Source organism: Triticum urartu, chromosome 2 (genome assembly GCF_003073215.2).
Source record: "Triticum urartu cultivar G1812 chromosome 2, Tu2.1, whole genome shotgun sequence".
Lineage (NCBI taxonomy): Eukaryota > Viridiplantae > Streptophyta > Magnoliopsida > Poales > Poaceae > Triticum > Triticum urartu.
This window is the reverse complement of record NC_053023.1, coordinates 92,968,470-92,976,252: the sequence shown is the minus strand read 5'-3', so window position 1 is coordinate 92,976,252 and position 7,783 is coordinate 92,968,470.

Sequence of the window (7,783 nt, the reverse complement as noted above, 5' to 3'; positions counted from 1 at the left end):
GTTAAACTTCAAATCGCCAGTTGGAAGGAACCATTGGCCAAGTTGCTGACACAGCTCATACGGGATCATTTATAACCCGTCGCAGTCACCTCAACCTTCCGTGGATTCACATCGTTCTATCAACATCAATGATATACAAGTTATGCCGGTTTATATCACGGTCAAATATGGGGAGTCTCAAGCCAACTCCTCGAGTCACCTTTGAGACTCGGGGGCTACGATGACATGACTCAGCAAATCTTGCCAGTTTCAGCCGGTTTAAGAGCCCTAGGACGATGGAGGGAAAGATAACCCGGTCCCGGAGGCTACTGTTATATTGATGAAAATTTAAAGGCCGTCAGAAAATTTCTGGCTTAGAAAGTATATGACAGTTACAAAATCCCGGCTCAACAAACAAGATCTAGGTCATCAGAAAGGATTCCGGTTTAAAATCCGGCTGAAGGGAAGTCAGTCTCACTGAAGCTCTCAAATATCCGGTTTACAGTCCGGTTCAAGGGAAATCTGTTCTCCCACACAGCTCTGAAGTGCTCAAATCCGGTTTAACAATGTCCGGTTCAAAAAGGAATTAACTTCTCGCAAGTTCGAGTTTAAAGGCCGTTAGAAAATTTCTGGCTGAAAACGAAGATTCTGGTTTAAAATCCGGTTCAAGGGAAAGATGTCTCCCACAAAGCTTTGAAGCTCTCAATATCCGGTTCAAAATCCCGGTTCAAGAAGAATTTATCTCTTGCAAAAAGTTAAAATTTGCCGAAGAGGACCTGCTGCCATGATGCGCGGTTCAAACATGGGTATCCCACCTTATTGGCCTATCATATTATTGATCACTTGGGAGCTTGGTCATGTCTGAACTATAGTCACACCTCTTGATCGGCTCAATGCCACAGCATCACTTGGGGGCTTTGGTCGAACCCGAACCATAGCCACGCCTCTTGATCGGCGTAATGCCACAGCATCACTTGGGGGCTTGGTCATGTCTGAACCATAGTCACACCTCTTGATCGGCTCAATGCCACAGCATCACTTGGGGGCTTTGGTCGAACCCGAACCATAGCCATGCCTCTTGATCGGCGTAATGCCACGATGTCATTTGGGGGCTTGGTCATGTCTGAACCATAGTCACACCTCTTGATCGGCTCAAAGCTCATTTACAATGGTTTTATTTTGCCTTTGTTTGAGTTCTGTTCTCTTTTTTGATAAAGATTTTTGTTGTTGCTTTTTAAATCGGCATTAACAACCCGGTTCGACTGTCAATTACAAGTTGTCAGTACATGATCAAATCATAATCCAGAGACTATCAGCCCGGTCTGGTTTGACTACAAGTCACCAATATTATATATGGTTAATCCGGTGTTAACCACAAACCCGATACAGTTTTATCATAAACCGGCACAATATGGAAGGAGTTATCAGTACTCAAAATTTGGGTTATTACCCCTATTACAAAAAGTTGGTAAACCAACGATGTGATTCAATTACACAGGTATGATATATTTCATATTTGATTATTCTTAAGTGCAGCCTTGGTTATAAACCTGGGTTATATGTTGCGCATTATGACTCGTCCGGCGGTAAACCGCCAGGACACTTTAAACTTGTTGTATGCAGAAACAGGTTGAATAAAGCATGATTATAAGTCACCGGTGTTTATTAAACCGGCCTAGCTTTCGACTATATGTTGCCAGTATGATGATAAATTATCCGGTGTTTATTAAACCGGCCTGGCTTTAAGACGATAAATCGCCAGTATATGATGAGAAATTATCCGATGTTTATTAAACCGGCCTGGCTTTGGACTATAAGTCGCCAGTATATATTTGGATTGTGCCATTGGAATCATGCGCTTATAAATCATTGGGTTATATTATTCAAATAGCCAAACTTGGCTGAATTTTCATTATGATATTAATGAATAAGGTTTTCATACCGGATTATATTATCTTGAATAGCCAACATGGCTGGATTTTATTATGGTTATTAATAATCGGTATTATTGAGGATTTCAAGGTTGCTTTAGCGCAATGGCTATTATTTTATCAAAGGATATGATTTATTCTACAATGGAAGGAATAGTCCCGAGTCGCTGCAGGCTTATGACCCGGCACTTGGGGGCTACATTATTCAACTTAACATTATATCAAATATGCAAGTCTCATGTCGCTGCAAGCATGCACCATGACACTTGGGGGCTAATGCAAAGTCATGTTTATTAGTCTTATTGAAGACCCGACTGATCAGATCATAATGGGCCGACCCTTGGAGGCTACCAATTGCTCCTGTCAACAATTCAAGGTACATAATTTTCATCTATTATTGAAGGATCCACTGCTCAGTTGGTAAAGCACAAAGCTCTCAACCTTGTGGACGTGGGTTCACGCCCCATGACGGGAGTTACATAATATAATGTTATTCTCAATGGAGTATATATAAAGTCCCAGCTCAATATTATCTTACTGAGCCGGCCCTTGGGGGCTACACGTTGCTGTTACATTCTACATGATCATATTTTTAAAGTCCCTGCTCATTATTTGCATAATGACCCGGCCCTTGGGGGCTACACTGGTTGAAGTTTTTATGAGCATCAGGAAATTACAAGTCCCAGGTTGCTGCAAGCATGACAACCCGACACTTGGGGGCTACATAATATGGAGTATTCAGTTTTTACTAGTGACTGGGATGAACAGCATGGATTTCTTCAAAATTAGCAGTATTTATATTGAAGCAAGTCTTAAGCCATCACTTTGTTCTTCACAAAGACTTGGGGGCTACAGGAACCGGTGTCTGCAACAATCATGACCCGGAATTATCAGTTTTTATAACCCGGCAGTTTTTGGCAATGATAAACCGGCAAGTTCTGCATCTTCAAACCGGTAGAATATCAGATGAGTATTTCAAGACCAATATTTCTTAAACCGGCGTTTTGGAAGCCGACTCAAGTGGATTATTCTTCACAATATTTCTCTGTGACAAACCAATGTCAGTAAAATTGATTATAAGGCTGGCCTATTGACCCGTATTTTCTAGATGAAGGAAATGACAATTGGACTTAAGGATAATCAGGTCCCGGCTCAGGAGAGTATTTAACCCGGAGCACAAGGAATTAAGGATGATCAGGTGCCGGCTTATAAGAATTTTTAATCCGGAACACAATCTGTCAAATTTGTTCTTGTGTTTGTTTACAGGATCAGTTTAACATGGATAAATCCAAATTAAACTGGGGGCTAATGTCGGGGATATACCCCGCGGCGTAACCCGGCCGGAAGTATAAACCGGCCGGACTTGGCGATTCACCAGGGACCCGCACAGACTAGACGGTTTACAAGACCTGACTCAACATTATGATTCACTGGTAACCCGGCGGGCGGGACAGACGGTGACAAGGCCTAAGGCCCAGAAGGTCGGTTCATGTTATGCTGGGCCGGTTTAAGAGGAAGGGCGTGAGAAATATTTGTCTTACAAGGAGTTAAGACCTAGACTTGTATCCGGTTTGTATTAGAGATAGACTAGTCCTAATCCTAATAGGACTCCACATGTAAACCGCCCCTTCAACATATATAAGGAGGGGCAGGGCTCCCCAAAGAGGGAACAAGCAAGAAGAAACAATCTTAGGGCTAGACACAAAGAGGAGAGCCGGTTTACGACGACTCCCCATGAGCGTAATGAGATCTAGCCTCAAACAACATGTAGGGTTATTAATGGATGATGTTTCCCGGGGCCCAAAGCTGTCTAAATCCTTGCCTTGTGCGTTGATCCGCCCTGCGTCTCTCATCCCAATCAACCCCTCTCAAGCTACCACATAGATGCGCTGGGCTCACGACTAAGTCCTCACCCTAGGACGTCTGCCGTGACAATTCCACGACACTGGCCATAGCTGATCCACAACAGACCTCATGGCGCGTCCGAACAACCTATTCAGTTCGGCCCATTCGGCTAATTGGTCAGTCAATGAAAGCGGACGCTTGGGAGAATGGAATTGTGTCCAAAACAGCTGGTCCACTTCACGGTCCGTCTGACCTTGGAAGTACTTGGCCGCATCAGCAGCGCTCGCCGCCAAATCCATATACACATCCTCCGAACTCCACAGCCGATCCAGAGGGGCATACCATGGATCTTCGAACTTCCTCCGCAACATAAAGGATTTACCAGCTACAATATCCCCGGCTTCCCGCATCTCCTCCTTCTTCGCCCTCATAGCAGAGCGGATGTCTTTTCTTGTCACAACAGCCTTCTCAAGGTCCGATGCCTTCACTAGGTTTTCCTTTTCAAGAACCCGGCAACGGTCAGCGGCAGCTTTTAATTCTATCGCCATCTTGGCCATCTTATCTCGGCTCTCGCCATGCGCGGCCTTCTCGGCTTTCAACTCTTTGGCCGCCTTCATAGCAGCCGCATTACCAAACCTCGCTTGTTCCTTGGCTCGGGCAAGTTCTGCCCGCAAGGCTTCAATAGTGGCAGCTCCATCTGCAGTCACAACATATTAAAGATACTGGCATCATGCCGCTCTTACTATGTGGCGTTTACCAGATAGTGACACTTACCCTGTGCCTCATCAAGCCTTTTGTTAACAAGCTCGATGTCGGCGTCTTCCGCATCCAACTACCATTTTAAATGGGCAAACTCGCTAGTCCTGCTAGCCACCGGAGCTTCCATCACCTGCACACAGAGGCAGTATGGTTATTACCGGGGAATATGATCCTCTGTTCGTCGTTGTTTCCGATGACAACCAGAGTCTCAGGGACTACTATCTACATAGGGCACACCTAGCATGTGCAGGACTATCATACATTATTTTAGGTACCTCAAAGCCTGTCAGTAGACTCATAAAAGCTTCTTGCAATCCGCTTTCAGCGGACGAGATTCTCTCCATCACCGTATTCATCAGCATATGGTGTTCATCTGAGATGGCCGCTCGCCCCACCAACCCCCTCAGAACATCCGATCGCACATCAGACGGTGTCGGACTCTTTTGTCTGCTCTCTTCGGGAGCCGGACACTGGGAGCTTCGGGGGTCAATGGGATTATCTTCTGGCCTCACCAGACTCGGAGAGGCCCTCCGCGACGACACTTCGGCGTCACCCGCTTCCGGAGCGGAGGAGTCCGGAGGAGGCGTTTCGATCTCCATCATCTCTGGAAGAAGATCCCCCGAAGACGAGCTCATTTGAGAGGGGCTAAGGCCCGAACTGCAAAGATAAATGTGGTGGTTATTTTCTCAGAAGAAAAAGAGGGCATACCTGTACTATTAAAGTATTTCGGGTCACTTACGACTCGCTGGAGAATTGCCCCCCCCCCCCCCCGCGGATTTTGTGCGGCAAAAGCACCCCCCAAGGTAGGACCCTTTGTGGGAGACTTCTTCTCCCATTTGGAAGCTTCGGCTTCCGAATCCCCAGGCGCAGTCCTTTTCCTCCTCCGGTTGTCTTCCTTCATGGAGACGCTTGCTCCCTCGGTTAGAGTGGGCAGCGTTGGGGCCCCGCATCCGCCCGTATTATCCTCCCCAGTATCTTCCTTCAAGGGCTCCGGGCAAGGTGCGATCTGGAGCATCTTTTCCAATACCGGATTGTCCAAACCCTCAGGGAGGGGGGCCGAACACAGAATCAACTTCGCCTTTGTTATCCAGTCCTGGTCAAAAAGCAAACTCTCAGAAATAACTTCATAAAAAATGAGAGATAGTATGTTCGGCCGGAAGATTCCTTACCTGCTCGGCGGCGCGGTTACTGCTCAGGCCCATGTCCTCAGTGATTTCTGGACACTCTACTTGAGGTCCAAAGAATGACTTGTACATCTCCTCGTGCGGCAGGCTGAGGAAATTTTGAATGACACGCGGTCCCTCGGGATTGAACTCCCACAAGCGAAGGGGCCGGCGTTTGCAAGGCTGGACTTGACGAACCAGCATAACTTGTATTACCACAACCAAACTAAAATCTCCATTGAAGAGATCTCGAATGCGGCTTTGCAGTATAGGCACGTCCTTGGCAGGACCCCAGCTTAGACCTCTGCTGATCCATGACATCAGTTGTGGTGGAGGGCCCGAGCGGAAAACAGGGGCGGCCGCCCACTTGGCACTTCTAGGAGCCATGATGTAGAACCACTCATGTTGCCACAATTCATACACCTCTGGAATGGAACCTTTGGGCCATGGAGTTCCCGTCATCTTGCGTATTGAGGCACCTCCGCACGCTGCATGTTGCCCCTCGATCATCTTTGGCTTTACTTCAAAGGTCTTAAGCCACAGGCCAAAGTGAGGGTGTAACACCCCGGTAGTTGAGCTACAGTAATCACTCAGTAATGGTGCCATGTCATTGCAATTAGTTTGCTAAACCTCACTTTGAGCCAAATCGAGTTCAAATTCAAAATTTAAAATAAAGTCAAATAAATTGTTTCTTCAATCAGTAAAGCAAAAATGTTAATAATATTGCAAATAATCGCTGAGTCATTGTCGCGTTGAAGCCAACATTATTTGACTCATCGGTTAATCTCTAGTAATTTGTGAAGTGGACCAACAGCTTAATAATGGACCATTTAGATTCAAACATGATTTTAAACTTTTCGTAATAACCCCAAAATTTTTGTGGAAGTGTCCAAGTTGCAATACAAATTATAAGCCAAGTTTCTTATTTTACAAAATCCATTTGGTGACCCAACTTAACACATAGCAGTAGCTTTAAAAGAAAAGAAAAAAACAAAAAGGTTTAAAGAAGTGAAAGGAAGAAAAGAAAGAGAAAGATGGGAGGCCCAAGAGGGGCTGGGACATCCAGCCCACCTCCCCTCATCTCCCACCTAGCGCTACAGGAGATGGGGAGGGCGTGGCGGCCATCCCGCGGCCATGGCCGTTCCCCCAGCCACGTGCGGCCATCCCGCGTGCCCCGGCGGTGGATAAGGCCACCCCTCACCCCACGGACAAACCCTAGATACGCATCCCCCCTCGCTCTCTCCCTCGTCTATCCCACCCGCAACCGCAGCCGTCGTCGCAATGACCCCCGCCGTTCCCGTGCTCCCCGTCATCGCCGCGCTGGGTTAGCATGTCCAGGAGCACCTCCGCCTTCGCCTTCGTCGCCGGAGCCACCGGATCGAGCCCGGGAAGCTGCCCCATCGACGTCGTGTCTTCTTCATCTGCCATGGCAGCCACGAAGATCCGCTCGATTCACTCGCCCTCGACCTTCTTCGGCTTCACCGAGCTGCTCGTCAACGCTGTGAGCTTGCCGTCATTTTCCCCTTGCCCCCCTTCTCGTTCACGTCCTTTAGCCGCTGGTTCCACCGCATCCGACGCTCCGCCGTGGCTGCGGCCGAAGCTCTGCTCGCGTGGGCGCCCAACCCCACACACTGGTCGTGCCACGCGCGTGCGTATGCGCGCCCGCTACGCCCGGCCAGCATGCTGGCCGCGCCCGTCCGCTCTCCCCTGTGTGCAGCCGCTGGTAGTGCTGCTGCTCTCTGCTGAAGCCTCCCACTGCTGCCGCCGCTGCTACATGTTGCTGCTGCTGCTCTCTAATGCTACTGCTTGCCGCCGGCTGCTTTCTTCTTGCTATGTTGCCGCCGTCGCTGCTGCTCAATTGACTGCTACTGCTTTTTGCTTGCTGCTCCGTGTGAGCCCCTGGCCACTCATGCATCTCTTAGCCACTCCCGTACGCCTCTTGTGCCATGGCCATGGCCACCATGTGCGTACACATGTGCGTGAGGCAGGACTATGCCTTGGCATGTCGGCTGGCCTACTTAATTGCCTTAGGATTTAATTAGTCAGGACATAATTTTAGTGTAGTTAGCCTACTGTATCAATGGCACTAGGCCCTGCTACTATAAT